Genomic DNA, 15,196 nt, shown 5'->3' on the forward strand with positions numbered 1-15,196 from the left:
GTAACAGGGTTTTTCAATTTCGTATTATGTAGGATCTTTTTCAATTTAAGTAATCAGATAATAAGAAATATTTACACCATCCAGTTTCAACTTCGGTGAGTTCTATTCGTTTATTATTAGGGATTTTATATTTATTTTTTTAATCCTCGAAATGCTGTTGTTCTATTTTTGTGAAAGCAAATGCTTATAGTTTCACCTCTTGATTTTACTTGTCTGAAGTAAACCGTTTATTCAGCGACTAAAGTTGTAGCTTATTTACAAAACTTTACATCAAGTAAATCTTCTTTATTGTAGACATTTAGTACACAGCCCACGCGAATGTCAAAATATCGCTAGCATTAAACTAAGCTATCAAAAACTATAACGTAAACTGGCTATAATTAAATCCTTTGAATAAACGACAACTATCACGAAAGTTGAGTTTTCAAAGTTTCTTTTAACGAGGCAAGAGGAATATAGCCCCGGAATGTTTTATGCCCCAGTCTCATCTGTGGCGGCTACTGAATAATGACCAACATTAATAAGCAAGAATGGTTTCCACTCCAACTTGGAGTAAGATCGTGTAAGAGGCTGTAATTAATTACAGTGTCCAAGATAGGTAGGTACACGTCTACCGGGACAGTTGCTATCATTTTAGTTTGAGATCGAACCCACTCATCTGTCAAAATTAAGCTATCTGTGAAGTTGTAGCAGATGTGAGCTTGTTACTTTGGGCACATCCACGGCATATCAAGTAAAACATTGTGGCATCTTACGTAAGTGTAATAGATACGATTTTACAACAAAAATGTAAAGTCTGATGTGCTGTGAACATTTGTGAGCTCGCTAAGTTTAAATGGATGAAAAATTCAAAATATCAGCTTTTACCATGGTTTTTGTGGTACTTTCTCAGATTAACGCATAAGCACATTTTACCATTTGTAATCCAAAAAGCAAGTCAATAAACTAGATTTATGCTAGCTAAATGGTGATTTCGTACTCGTAGCTATCATTTACATCGCCATATCTTGCCACTTTTTCAATAAAAAGGCAATGTCCGAAAAATGGTCTTCATAAAACACTGTGCAACGTAGAGACGAGAGCATGTCAAACTAAACACTGGTCTTATGTAGTTATTAGGGAAGATTTTGTGACAAATTTATTTAGGCTGATGTGCAGTCGTACTTACTTTAACATATTAGGCATTGCTGGCTCGGTTGCAAAATACTTTTGAAGACAACACACAAATTGTGTCTTAATATACATTAATCCTTAATAAGCGTAGTTATGTGGAAGTTATATAAAATAATGAAGCCAGTGCCCGCGGGACGTTTGCTACCAACAAGTCTTGAGCAGCTGCCAAAAGTTTTTTCGTTTGGCGCCCGTGGACGCGACCGCACGCTGGAAGATAATCATAAGCAGTTGTTTCGTTGCTCCAGAATTTTGTAGCATAGATAGAGGTCTTTGCTGATAAAGAAAGAAGCATCGGTATCTTTCTATTTATTTATTTAACCCATTACATATCAGTGGGAAGATAGTTCCCACCATACCTTGAACTTTATTCCCCTGTAAGACAGGTCCAAAAACAATGGAAAAATTGGACTTGTTTTGCCGTTAAAGGATAAAAGAAACTTAATTCCTGTTGGTTACGACGCTCTTGCGTAAATTTGGATCGCACTTGATCGATTAAGAGCTCTTGTTACTAAAATATTAAAATCTTCCAGAACCCTACCAGAGCTTGGAAACTGATAATAACCTTTAATTTCGATATTCCAATAACCTGAAAATAGTAATTGGTACCAATAATAGCCATGTTATCTAGACATTTACATTCTTTGTAAATCGTTATCCATAGGTATTACTATAAAGTTGTAGTTTTAGGCTGAGTTGCAACACCTAACTTTGACCGTAACTTCATCGATAACCGGTGTTTTTTGTGTGGAGTTTGACATATTTTTGACGTTACGCAAAATTAAAGTTAGATGGCGCAACCCTGCCTTAATAAACTTCATCGAACATTCGCTATGAACGTGTCAAATAAAAGTTACATAAATATTCCATACAACACCATCAAGATTGAGCTTAAACTGTTGCCATAATAACTAATATGGCAGTTTATAACATAAAATCATGCCACTGCAGTTTTCAAATTGTTAACTGCACGAAATGTTGCGAACAACATTATAGTTGCACGCAGTTACTAGTTTTATTACTTTGAAATTAATGCAATTATGAACCTTCTTTTAAGTTGGTATACAGGGTGTTAGGTAAATGGGTATATGAGCCGACACTAGCCCATGTTAACATGGTCATATAAATGGTATGGTGAAGTCAGAAAATTGATATCTTCATTTTAACTATTTTAATTTTCATGCAAATCGGATTTTGTAAAATTTATTTTGTATGAAAATTAAAAAAATTAAAATCATGATATCAAATTTCTGACTTCACCATACCATTTATATGCCTATGTTAACATGGGCTAGTGTCGGCTCATATACCCATTTACCTAACACCCTGTATATGTAAAAACTTGAAATGAAGTTAATAGTTAGGTATTATTATCATGAAGCAAGCAAGGTAAAGCCCGGTTTCCACCAAGGCAGAGCGGAGAAGAGAAGTGTTTTGAATAATCAATCAGATTTCATTTTATTTCTACTTCTCTTCTCCGCTCCGCACAGCTCCGCTCCGCGTCGCCGCCGCTGTCAAATTTGTCAGAATTTGACGGCCTGACACTTCTTCGCTCCACTCTGCTCCGCCTTTGTGGAAATCGGGCCTAAAACTTAAGTTTTCAAAATATAATTTAGTTCAGATAGTAAATAAATTCCTACTTTCAAACATTGCAGTAGTTAGTAAGTAGACACTATAAGTAAATACATTATAGAATTTTCAAATAAACGAAGTAATAAAATAATGCAAGAATAATTCTGTATGGGTACTCGGAACGAACGCCGACTATAAATTAAAATGTAATTAACATTGCCATCCGCGTGTTGTAATGACAGGCTATCAATTATTCTCGTTATATCCAGCGGGAAATTTCGCTTATTGTAACAGTGTTAAAAACAATAAAACACCATGAATACAAACTTTTTAATTTTGTAAAGAAGCAGGTATTTTAGTGATTAGTTTTTGTTGATAAGACACAAGTATTCAAAGACTTTTGAATTCTTCTAAATTAAAATTTTAGTTCAGCTTATGATTAGGTCCCAGGAAGATACATAATAATTTTAATGTTTTACTTATCCTAGGTAAATGTTATTCTGATGTTTATTCAAAAATACTGTACAGTTTCATCGATATCCGTTCAATAGAATTGACGAGAATAAGTAACAAACATCCTCACAAACAAAATAAAATTAAAAGACTTAGCAAGGTTCATATCTCATTCGTTTAAAATTCAAGCTCGTGCGACTATATTCAGAGTATTTCCTAAGCTGAGCATAAAATAGAAAAAGTCCATTTGTTTGGCTTTAGACCGGGAGGTGGAATTTAAATGGGCCAATTATTTTTTCGGAGGTCACTTTCATTTGTCAAGCCGTGGACTGTTTTTGCGCCTGATCATTATCAGCGCTTATTTACTCATTAATTTGTCACTGTCCACCAAATTGTCTTGTTTTCTTCCAGCGGATCAATGACACAATTTGTATTTTTGTTCGTTATACGAAATTGTTGGAGGATTTTCTCTGCTCGTTTATTTCTTTGGATGAATAGAACGTTTTTGACAGAAATAGTATTACAAAACACACACATTCAAATCAGAACATACAAACTATGATCTTTGTCGGCAAAATTGCTATCTTTAAAACTAAATAATGCAGTCAATCTAGGTACACACCAAACCCGCCGACATGAATCGTAGACTTTTGAGTCATAGAAAGGTTATATCGACATGATTATTTTATAGTAAAGCCGCCGACACCAAGCTGGCGAGCTCCTTAAGATAATACAACATTTAGTTTAACGAGCTGTAGTCTCTAACTAATAAGGGGTATTAATAAAACTTACACTGTAGTTGAACCCTGTGACGTTTAGTATGGAAATGTCACTTTAAAACAGTGTTCAACTAGGTTGTAACTTTATTAATAAGGGGGCAAAAGTATATAAACAATAAATCAAAATTGTAAGCATTGAATAGGATATAAAATTATCAAGTCATAATTCATGAGTACTATTTCACCTAAATTGATTCTAAACTTACATCAGTAATCGCACATCCTGCTACTTATGTAAATGAGCTCGGTGTTCATGTAAATTGTGATGTACATACAAATACGAGTACCTACCATGAGTACCAAGTGTACATTAGCACTGGCACTGTAATATGAAGGGTATCTAATTGGTTTGAAAAACATTTAAGGGAAAGAAAACTACTGTTGTTTTTAATCATTGAGTATTTAATTAATTTAAAATGTTATTTCCTTTATAAAGTGTTATGAATATACGATACCTAAATAAAGACTTGGCCGAGTTTACCACCTAACTTTGACGGTAACTACCTAACGATAACCGGTGTTTTTTGCATAGAGATTGACAGATTCTTGACGTTTGTCAAAGTTAAAGTAAGATGGTGCAACCCAGCCTAAATGTATTTATGATAGGCGATAAAACAAATCATGTATCAAATTATGGCTCTCTTTTGAGAACAGACATTTATAGGTAAACTAAATCCAAAGGTAAACTATCTATGTTGCCTAAAATATTCCAATAAATTTTCTCTCTGCATGTGCCAAAAATACTATAATCAGCATTAACAAATGTTAAAGCTACTCCAATTGCTTTAGGGATGGGTGTTAATGCATCGCTATAGAAAACAACCATCACAACGTCCACTGAGCCATTGGTTCGTCTGCACCAGTTAATGACACCTTCTTCCATATCAGCCCAATCATCGGTTTTCCAGTTGAGATTTCTGGGTACTATGTTGTATTCTGTATTTGGGCCACCAAGGCCAAAGCCAATCAAAGTACCAGCAACATAAGCGAGAGAAGTATTGGCCATCTGTTTTGAAAGTTTGGTTTCCATTGACCGAGAAATCGTCGTACTATTTAAAATATAATTTACATTACTTTTTGTGATGTGAGCTCTGATTACACCGGGTACCATCAGTCCATTGATTTTAACCATAGAGTATTTATTCACAGGATTATTAAGTTCATTCACCTGGACAACTTGAATAAACTCATTTATTTCTACGTTTTCTATAGCTTCGGCTATTTCAGTGACGTAATAATCACCTATTTCAAAGGATGTGTATGACAATAATTGATCAAAATCAGAATTTGTTTTCACAAAATTGTCTTCTGTGCTCATCACTCCAATTTCAAATTTATCAGATAGGACCGGTATTCTGGGCAATGCAGCACTTTTAGGGTGCATTTCTTTCTTTTTATTTTGATCTATAAAATGACACCAAACATGTATGCCTCTGGCCTTACCTTGTGGCTGACCGATCACTGAAACACTTCGACGAGTATATTTACTACAGTAGTCCCACTTGCTGTAATCTGTTTTTGTGTAACACCATTCGTACGAGAAGTTGTCATCGTAAGGACCGCAGTTGCTCACGCAATATACTTCAGATCCTCTGCCTTGAGTAGTTTTATATATTGGTGCGGGCTGGTTTTGCGTTCTGCAGTTTCTTATTCTTCCCTGCCAGTTTATTATGCACTGCTTGGTCTCATGTTTACAGCTTGTCAGACATTGTTGACCTGTATCATCTCTTAGTGACTCCCTGGCATATACAGGCGATATGTCTTGGCTAGCAACTAGCTGGGTGAACACAAATAATGTAACTACCACCAGCGGGATCCACATTATAGAAATAATAAGTGAACAATGATGCCAGTATAATGTGCTTTGCTGCTTATATACTATTTTGCATCGTTATCTGAAATACTGGAGAATCCCTATAGTTGTTATTTGTTTTAATTTAAAGTGATATATCAAGGAAACTTTATTAGTTTATTCAGTTGAAAACATTTTGTTATCATTTGTACCTATTGCTACCTTGCATTGCTTTATATAAATTATTGCCAGTATGTTCTTCTGATGCATGTTATTGTTTATGCATCTTATTTATAGAAATTTAATAGTATCAGGCGTTACTTTGCGGAAATCCATAATTAGATAAAAAAGATAAAATTACTTAGCTTACAATTTCCACTTAGTGACGCCGGCACAAGTACCCAACCGCATTACCCGCACGCACTGACTGTATTATAGCACAAGCAAATGCAAAATGTGGGACGGCGGACGATGCTTTTTTCTTTCTTCTAAATCCGTTCAGTAGTTTCTCCGTAAAAGAGTAAAAAAAAATATAGTAACAAACATTCATCCATCCATTTTGCTGTGAGCAACAGCAAAATTCGAATTGTATAAAAAATGAGATGCAGGTAAAAAACTTCCGCGTTGTAGGTATACAAAAAATCACAAAAGTGAAATATGTTACGATAATACGGTGTACCTATAGAAGTACTCGTATTTATTTCAAAGATATTGATTTCACAATAAACCGAATTCCTTCCTATCATAAAATCGTTGAATAGGTTTCCGAAAACCTTTCGCACATAGGCTCACGGCTGTCAAACTATTCCGATGGTTTAACATTTTACCGTATTATCTGCATCGCTCATATAGAATTGCAAATTTAAACCCTTTGTAAGCGCTCTGCATTTGGAAACACAAATTCGCTTTTACGGGCATTTGCATGTTGCTGTGTTCCAGTGGTGACTTCCGCAACTACCGTGGTATTTTGGGTTATCACTATCGATCTTTATTGGGCGTACGGTTATCAAAAAGCAATTATTTGGTATTAATGATATCTGGGGGAAACCGTACTGGTAAATGTAGGGGTGAGAGGTTACGAGTTAAGAGTCGTTGAAAACGTGTTTAGTTTCTTTGATATACAGTATGATATAGTGAATTTTCTGGTAAGAAGCACAGCCTAAACTCTCTTAAACTCCGTAAATAAGGAATAATAAAAGAGTGATGTTTTTTAAAATTAAATGATTTGTAGACGGATATATTGCTTAATTTCATATCTCATGTCTATACATAGTAACTACGAAGTAGGTATAGAAACTGATATTTCTCATAAAATTTTGATAAATGTTATACTTAGTCGTCTGAGATAAAAAAAATCGAATTTTTGAACAGATCCAGATCCTTGATTTTTTATTGAAACAATACTGACTTTACAAAAGGGCGTGATAACATAACAATGTAACTTGGAAACGTATCCAATAATGTTCTACGAGGAAAATAAACAACACCAATTTAGTTTGCGTTAAAGTTCAACAACAAATCTAAACTGTACTATAAATATTGATAATCCTATTACATTGGAAAGAAGGAACGCAAACAACAGCTAAAAGGAGAAACCCAGCTACAAATGGCTGCAGAGGCAAGTGCGAAATTAGAATCGACCCTCAGTAAGTAGGGTAATACATTCCACCCTTCCGACATGTGTGGAGAACGTAAATCTTGGTGCACACCTGTAAGCCAGATTGGCTAGATAAAGAAATTTAATATACGCTCTCGATGCATAAAACTGATTTAAGATTTACGGGAGTGTGCACTTGGATTTATTTAGAGATTGGAAACAGGGATGGGTGATAGAACGCTGAAAGTTCAATATGCTGAATTATTAGTTTTTCACTTCCTTTTTTCTGAACTGGATTTAGGTAGAATTGGGATTTGAAAATTTTAACTTATTTTAAGTAGGGCAATGGATACTTCTATAGTTTTATTATTTTAAGAGTCTAGGAATTTTTGGTTAATGGTATCAATTGGCACCTATTCAACTGTGACTATAACAGTACTTATTAACATTTTTGATGAAGTTGCTAATGCCTGACAAGATGTCATCGAAAAACAATTCTGTTCACCCGATGCCTTATTAATCCAATACAAATCTTTTTGAACAAAAAAAATACAAAATTCCTTTAACACTTTTTTGAATTTTTTATCAAACGAACTTTTGACACAGATGATAAAATCACATTTCTCTTGTTAGGATCCTAAAACTATACACAAACACTGTAAAAGCAATATTTTCCTGAAGTCATTTTAAGTAAGTACGGTTATTACCTACAAGTATGAATTAACACGTTTCTCATTGTTGCAGGTATCAAGGAGATGGTGTCGCGACAAAATGTTGTGACGAAGATTGTGCCTACATAAAAAGGGGGGTTCGCGAAAATGTGTTTGTTAAAGAATTTCGAAGATGTAACAAGAAATAAAACCTTTCTGTTTATAATAGTGCTGTTGTCGCTAAAGCTTTGTAGACCGCAGGATTTGAACGAAGAGTTTTCGAACGAGGATAGTGTTGAGCCCGCGGATTTGAGTATGGTGTCAGTGAAAAAAGTGAAGTTTCCAAGGGATGTGGCTACGGGACCTTGTAGACTTAGCGAACTGTTGTGCGACACGGGCCAGTGTATATCGCTGGACAAGTACTGTAATGGTGAGGACGACTGCGGGGACAAGAGTGACGAGCCCAAGTTTTGTACTCGTAAGTATTTTTACTCTATTCTTTTTAACAGTGTCCGTTCTACTCTCTTTTTTAATGATGTCGGTTGCCAGATACTTAGACTGCATACTATCTGCTGGTCTCGTCGAAAAATTTCAGTAGGTTTTTCATAATTGTTAAATATCCTTATAAAATTTACAAACATTCAATTCCATCCAGAATCAATAAATATTTTTATAATAGCTACTCACATTAGTATCTAGTTAAATAGTTCGATTAAGGCCTATCTCGAAATAAAAATACAAAACTAGCATGAGATGTGTATTTTTCTGGCAAACACTCAAAAATACTCTCTACGACAAAACTTTTTAAATTAATGGTATGTTGTTTGTGGAGTGTATCTTTCAATAAATATCATCATCATCATCATCTTAGCCATAGGACGTCCACTGCTGAACATAGGCCTTCCCAATGCTTTCCATGTTGCCCAGTTGGTAGCGGTCTGCGTCCAACGCCTTCCTGCTACCTCTACTATGTCGTCGGTCCACCTTATAGGTGGATGTCCCACGTTGCATTTTCCTACAAATAAAATATAGTTAAAAGGTTCCATATAGTTACAAGAAACAAAACACATTCAATGTACACAGAATGTTGTAAACATGGTAGTTATTCATGAGACAAAGATATTCATACAATAAAATGTTCCTTAGCTAACATAGGCGTTTGAATATCCCTCTTAATCCCTTAGTAAGCCCAACGTTGTGAGGGGACAGGAAGCTTAATCATGTCCGTCAAGGACTCCTTTAAGTCATTGAAGCGCATTTTAATATATCCCCCTTTTCGGTTTGCTGACATCTGTCACAAAAGAAAAGGTATAAAGGGTCTGCGTCTTTAGGGCCGTGAAATGAGCGGTATGTATAGTAGTTCGAGTTTTAAAACTGGCTGACTGTCTGATGTTTTGGATAACATGAAGAATGAAGTTATCTGTCAGCCCTAAAAAGAGTGTATTACAGACTTATTATTAAAGTGACAATTAAGTTTAGAGGTTGAGAACCTCCGAATTATGCACCTCGTAACATTCGTAGAAAAAATTTTGTTACATTAATCTTTTTGATTGCCGAATAGTGGCAAAGCATTCTTAATTCTAATCGTTTTTAATTATGCTTTTGGCACAGTTGATGTGACGACTCTCGACTTCGAGTAATAAACCAGACCAGAATGGCTCTCTGGACTTAATAATTTTCTTAGTGCCGAAATTGATAAATATCTGTGTAATAACAATCGGGAAAGCAATTTGCTTGCAAGCGAGCAGCAATAGAGATGTTAAAGTTTAAGCAAGAGTTTTAATTAGTCCGTCGGTTAACTTATCACGTAAGTATTTTTCACTTTTTTAAACTAATGAAAATTTAAAGCGCGCCAGAGTGAAAATGAAGAGGCCCGTGACGTCAAGGCATGCTTAAAAGCGTAAAACTTTATGAACTTCAACGAATCATAACTTCGTAACTACTTGTTTGTTTGACAAATAAAAATATACTTACGTGTCCAATATTTTTTTATATTGTAATTGACAGACTAAAAGTTATTATAAGAAACTAGCCTATTGCAGGTTTGTTTGAGGTAGTCGGTTTTTACATGCTCTAAAAATTTGAGACTTGTTGTTGTTCGAAAAATTACCGATAAAAATCCGTCTTATATTGCAAAAATGTACCTACTGGCCTTACGTCACTCAAGCAAACTCTTACAGCACTCGATACTTTAATGGGCGTAAGTTGAAGCGTCGCATGGCAGCCGAGTGGCTGCGTCAGCGGTGGACTTGGCTTCCCGCTTTTATGTAATATTCATCCCCGGAGTTATGCGGGGCCCCGGCCAAAACATATTATACTCCATGTTTATGGATTTACGTAATACAGAGGGGAACTATCGCTTTGCGGGTGGATTTGACCGGCTCGTTAGGATGGGTTTAAAGCGCACTCGTTATTTGTATGCGTATTGAGGGACATCTTTTGAGGGCTTAGCAAAGGCTAAAAATTTCATTCAGTAAGGCTTTTATTAAATATATTTGTCGAAATAACAATGGTGTTGGCTGACTAAAAAAATATCTAGGTGACTATTTGGTTAAAAATGGTAATTTAACTCTTCGTTACAAAATTTTTCTTGGTGTGATTATCATGATCGGTAATTGACCTTTATTATCGACTATTTCTATTATCGTTTTAAGAGTAGGTAGGTAAGGTATTTTTGCATGTTTGTTTTTCTCTAATTAAGTACCAGTAACTAGAACCACAAAAGAACCCTTACTAGAACTTAGGATTATTTCTTTTTCTGACCTGTGAAGAAAAAAATACCCATTCTTAGTCTCCAGTTCATAAATAGAACCCAATCCCTTAGCCCTTTACATTAGGCAGCTAGTAACAGATTTTCGTATCATAAAACAAACAAGACCCTCAGAATTCAAGGAACTACTCCACGAAACTGCCAAGTGCCTAACTGAAGCTTTCATTCATTCCTTACAACGTCCAAGTGGATGCGTCTAACCGTCAACAAACAGTTTACTGGATGGCCTCCTAAGCATTCTCCGAACAAAAACAGGCTTTAATTCAGACTTGGCATTACTTCAGCTATACTAGGGTTGGGAGTGACGTACCTTGTTTGTCGATATTACGGTTTATGAATCTGAACATAGACTAATCCTTTTTAATAACTTTTAGCTGTAATAATACTGTCGAAGATATCGATTTTTCTTTTATTGTGTGGGTTAACAACTTTGGTGTCTAAATTTATAAAGCTGTATCGAAAAGCCGCCGATGAAGCAGCAAGGTTATGGAGTGGAGGCCACGTACCGAAAAGTTCAGTGTAGGATATCCACCCACAAGGTGGACCGACGACCTCATAAAGGTAGCAGGATGCAGGCCGCTACCAACCGGCCACTGTGGGAATCATTGGGGGGCTTATTATGTTCAGCAGTGGACGTTCTATGGCTGAAATAATGATGATGATGACGAATTCAATCATGAACTTCCTACTTTCTTAAATTTCTTATTATATTTAACATCAATCTCCATTGTGCATAAATCTATCTTTACCGATGTATAATATCGATATTGTCACCTCACTAAGGCCGTACTATTTCGGTGTCCATAAATACGTTTTACGCTAGAAATGCCCGGAACGATAATTGTCTTACACAAAAGACCAAGGATGTGCCACAAAGGGGACAGAAAGAACTAGATCACTCTGTGCCTACAATTTCTTTGGAACATAAAACATTGAGTTCCATTAACACTCAGGAAACAGATTTTTAGTGATACATATTATGTTTTTTATATCTGTGACGTCATGGTGTCAAATATCAACGAAAATCAAAGTAGGTACTTAAAAAAGTGATGTAGATAGACTATATTTTATAGCCCGTATTCACAAACATAGCTATGAGGTCTCACAGTGCTCGTGGACGCACAGGGTGACATACGAACCAATCACAGAGCTCTATTCAACGCTGTGCGTTCGATTTCACTTAGGCAAGCATAGTTTGTGAATACGGGCGTAAGGCTCTACTCATAGCAGTAAAACAAAAAATCATAAAAAATGAACAGGAATACTGTATTATTTGTTAATTTTCTTGATTTCCTCGTTAAAAATTAAAGCTTAATATTCTTTTGTCAGTTTCAAATCTGACCTATATTCAAAAGCCCGTTTCAGGTCCCGCAAAACTTCACATATCGGAAATTATATACGGCACTTAAAGATTCAAGTGAACAATTAACATTTCTTAATTACGGTGAAACGAGCTTTCCTTAATCGCACCACGTAGGTGGTTGTTAACCCGAAATATGGCTTCAATTAACAAAAAAACCCACGAGCCATTTAATAAGGTGTTAAGTCTACCGTGGCGGCGTTCACAAAATGGACGGCAGCTTGTCACGAATTTACACGTGAGGATAATGTGTTAACTCAAAAAATTGCCATTTTGAGATTTTTCGTTTGTTTTACTTCTATGCCTTTATTTTTTTTAATCCTTCAAGGCCCGCGAATCTAGACACAATAGATAATCAATTGTTATGACATTAATGAATGCCGTCTGGGACTCAAGCGGTTAAGTACATGACTTACATAAATGTTGTTATATCAGTCAAAAAGCTAGACTTTAAATTTTTATACTAATGTAATGATTAATAAGTAGATGTGTGCCATATAAGGCATTAATGTCGTAATTTGTTTATGTGACTTTAGTCCACACAAAAACAAAATTTTTTTTTTAAAAAAGCACGTTGTTTCATGGAACGCTTCATAGTGAAAAAAAAAAATGATGAAATTATGCAGTTTCCCATCACCCACGTCCCTACTTCAAACCATTTTCAAGAAATCAAGCGTTATTATTTGCAATCATTTTTGGCCCACCCTGTATAATACAAAATATATAGAATTTAAATGCTATTTGAAACAGTGTTAATAATAATAATTTAAGCATGACCTTCGAATCTAAATATTCATCCGATATTAACCTTTCGCAAATAGCTCTCGTTGTTATCGGCTGGCAAATTGATTCTTTGGACGATCCTATTTCAAACAAATTCAAATATACCAATCTTTTATCAAAACTGATATTTGGGAAACCTAGATAACACAGAAATCGTTGGAAATTATTATTTCGAAATAACTAATAGTGAGTTATTTGTGTAGAAAAGAAACAATTTGTGACATTATATTGAACTACCTAATAATTGTTAACATTGAAGAATCATCAGCCTAAAGGCAGTCCACATGTTTACGATACGGAGTTTTTCCTGTTTTTGTAACATTCAAAAATGAATTGAATACAATGCATAGGTTACATGCACTATTGTAATATACATCATGCCTAACTCAGATCTATAAATAAGTAACCCTACCTATGTAATGTAGGTAATACCTAACTAAGTTATTATTGCACTATGATAAATGATTTGCTGCAGTATTCAATAAAATATTGTATTAACAATTTTCTGCCTTTTCTTTTCCTAATCTAACATAATATTTCGGAATCATAAAGACTAAGTTCATCCGCTGAAACTATCTAAGTAATATTTTTGGATAAACATCGCCAAAAGCACGCAAATCATAATTAATCCCTCAGATCAATGGATCACCATAGATCACGCAAGATATATAATTTGGCATTACAATACATCACTAAGGCCTTATGCAATCACTAATAGATTACTGGATAGAGCCAGATAATCCTGCTCGTCAGCGGTTGTCATTGGTAAATGTGGTTTAGGTGTTACATTACGTTACGACGCGATGAGGCGTCGTGTCGCTCATCTTTATTTGTTTTTATTAATCATCATCATCATAATCATCTCAGCCATAGGACGTCCACTGCTGAACATAGGCCTCCTCCAATGCTTTCCGGGTTAGGTATTATCTGGCCCACCGAAAATTTGGTCCGCGGACCAGTTAATAACTTTTTAAAATACTAGTCTTCATCTCGTCCGAAGGTCCGGGCCAGATAATACCTGTAAAATCACTAGGGTATAACTCGCCCAATCTATAGTGAGATTTAACAATCTGTTCTTAGTTAAAGGATTCGTGATAAATTGTTAGGTAAATAGCCAAATTCAAATTTCAAGCCCTTAAAATTTTAAACTAGGTAATGACTTAGTGCATCTAAACAGTGGAAAAAAAAGTTACGTTCACGGTCTATTGTTTATACCATTGAAAAATTTAAAACAAGCATCATTTTTAGGGTTCCGTAGTCCTGTCAAAGAACCCTTATAGGGTAAAGTTGCCTATATTGTACCAGTTAACGAACTTTACAAGCTGTCACAAAAACTATGTAACTTATGAGCATTATATTACTAGAAATCAAAAGGTTGTTCTATTGGTGTTCATTTTTTATTACAAAAAAATGAGAAAATGTAATATGAAAAACAATAATTAAAGTTTTTAAAAATGTCTGAAAAAGTACAATTTAGGAAACCGGTTTCCTTAATTGTACCATAGGTATCCTAAATTGTACTTCATGACCGAAATGAGGTTCAAGTGCCCTTTATACACTGAAATCAGTCTTACTAATATATCTTTATAAAAATATTATTTTTACGGGTTGAATATTAATAATGTAACTAATTAAAATAATCTAATCAACAACAAAACACTGTGTAATAGAACTTTTATATAAAACTATTAAAGGGTTCTCTTATTCTACTTGAATCTTAATCAGTCTTAATAAAATCTTAACAGTTGGCCTGCCCTTGGAAATGGTTAGGTTTTTTGCATATTTGTTTGAATTCAATAAATGTATCTTTAAGGTGGGTTTAGGTAAATGAAAATACGTAAACATTTGTTAATTCCCATGGATTTCTTTTCCCAACAGGCAAAGGCTTTAAGGCTTTTTCTAAGTCATCTTGCGTCCATTTAATATATGTTTTATCCCTTCCAGACGTCTGAAAACATTTCAATATAGTTAACAATCGAGTTGAAGAACCACCATACACCTAAATTGTACCGGTACATATTAGGCGTACCCTACCTGGTACAAATTAGGCAACCCTAAGTTTTATTTTTATGTGAGCAGGTGCCATAACTTCAAGATGCTAAATATCAAAACTATATTCTCTGAAAAGTACACTAATATGCCTACTTTCCAAAAACATATATAACAGTTGCAGTGTACTTATCGTTGCCACAAGAAATCCTTAGGTAAACAACCATAAAATAAGAACAGGTCGCCGTAATAATTATTTTTATTTACTACACTTCACTCTG

The sequence above is a fragment of the Ostrinia nubilalis genome, chromosome 10, assembly GCF_963855985.1.
Source record: "Ostrinia nubilalis chromosome 10, ilOstNubi1.1, whole genome shotgun sequence".
In the NCBI taxonomy this organism is placed as follows: Eukaryota; Metazoa; Arthropoda; class Insecta; order Lepidoptera; family Crambidae; genus Ostrinia; species Ostrinia nubilalis.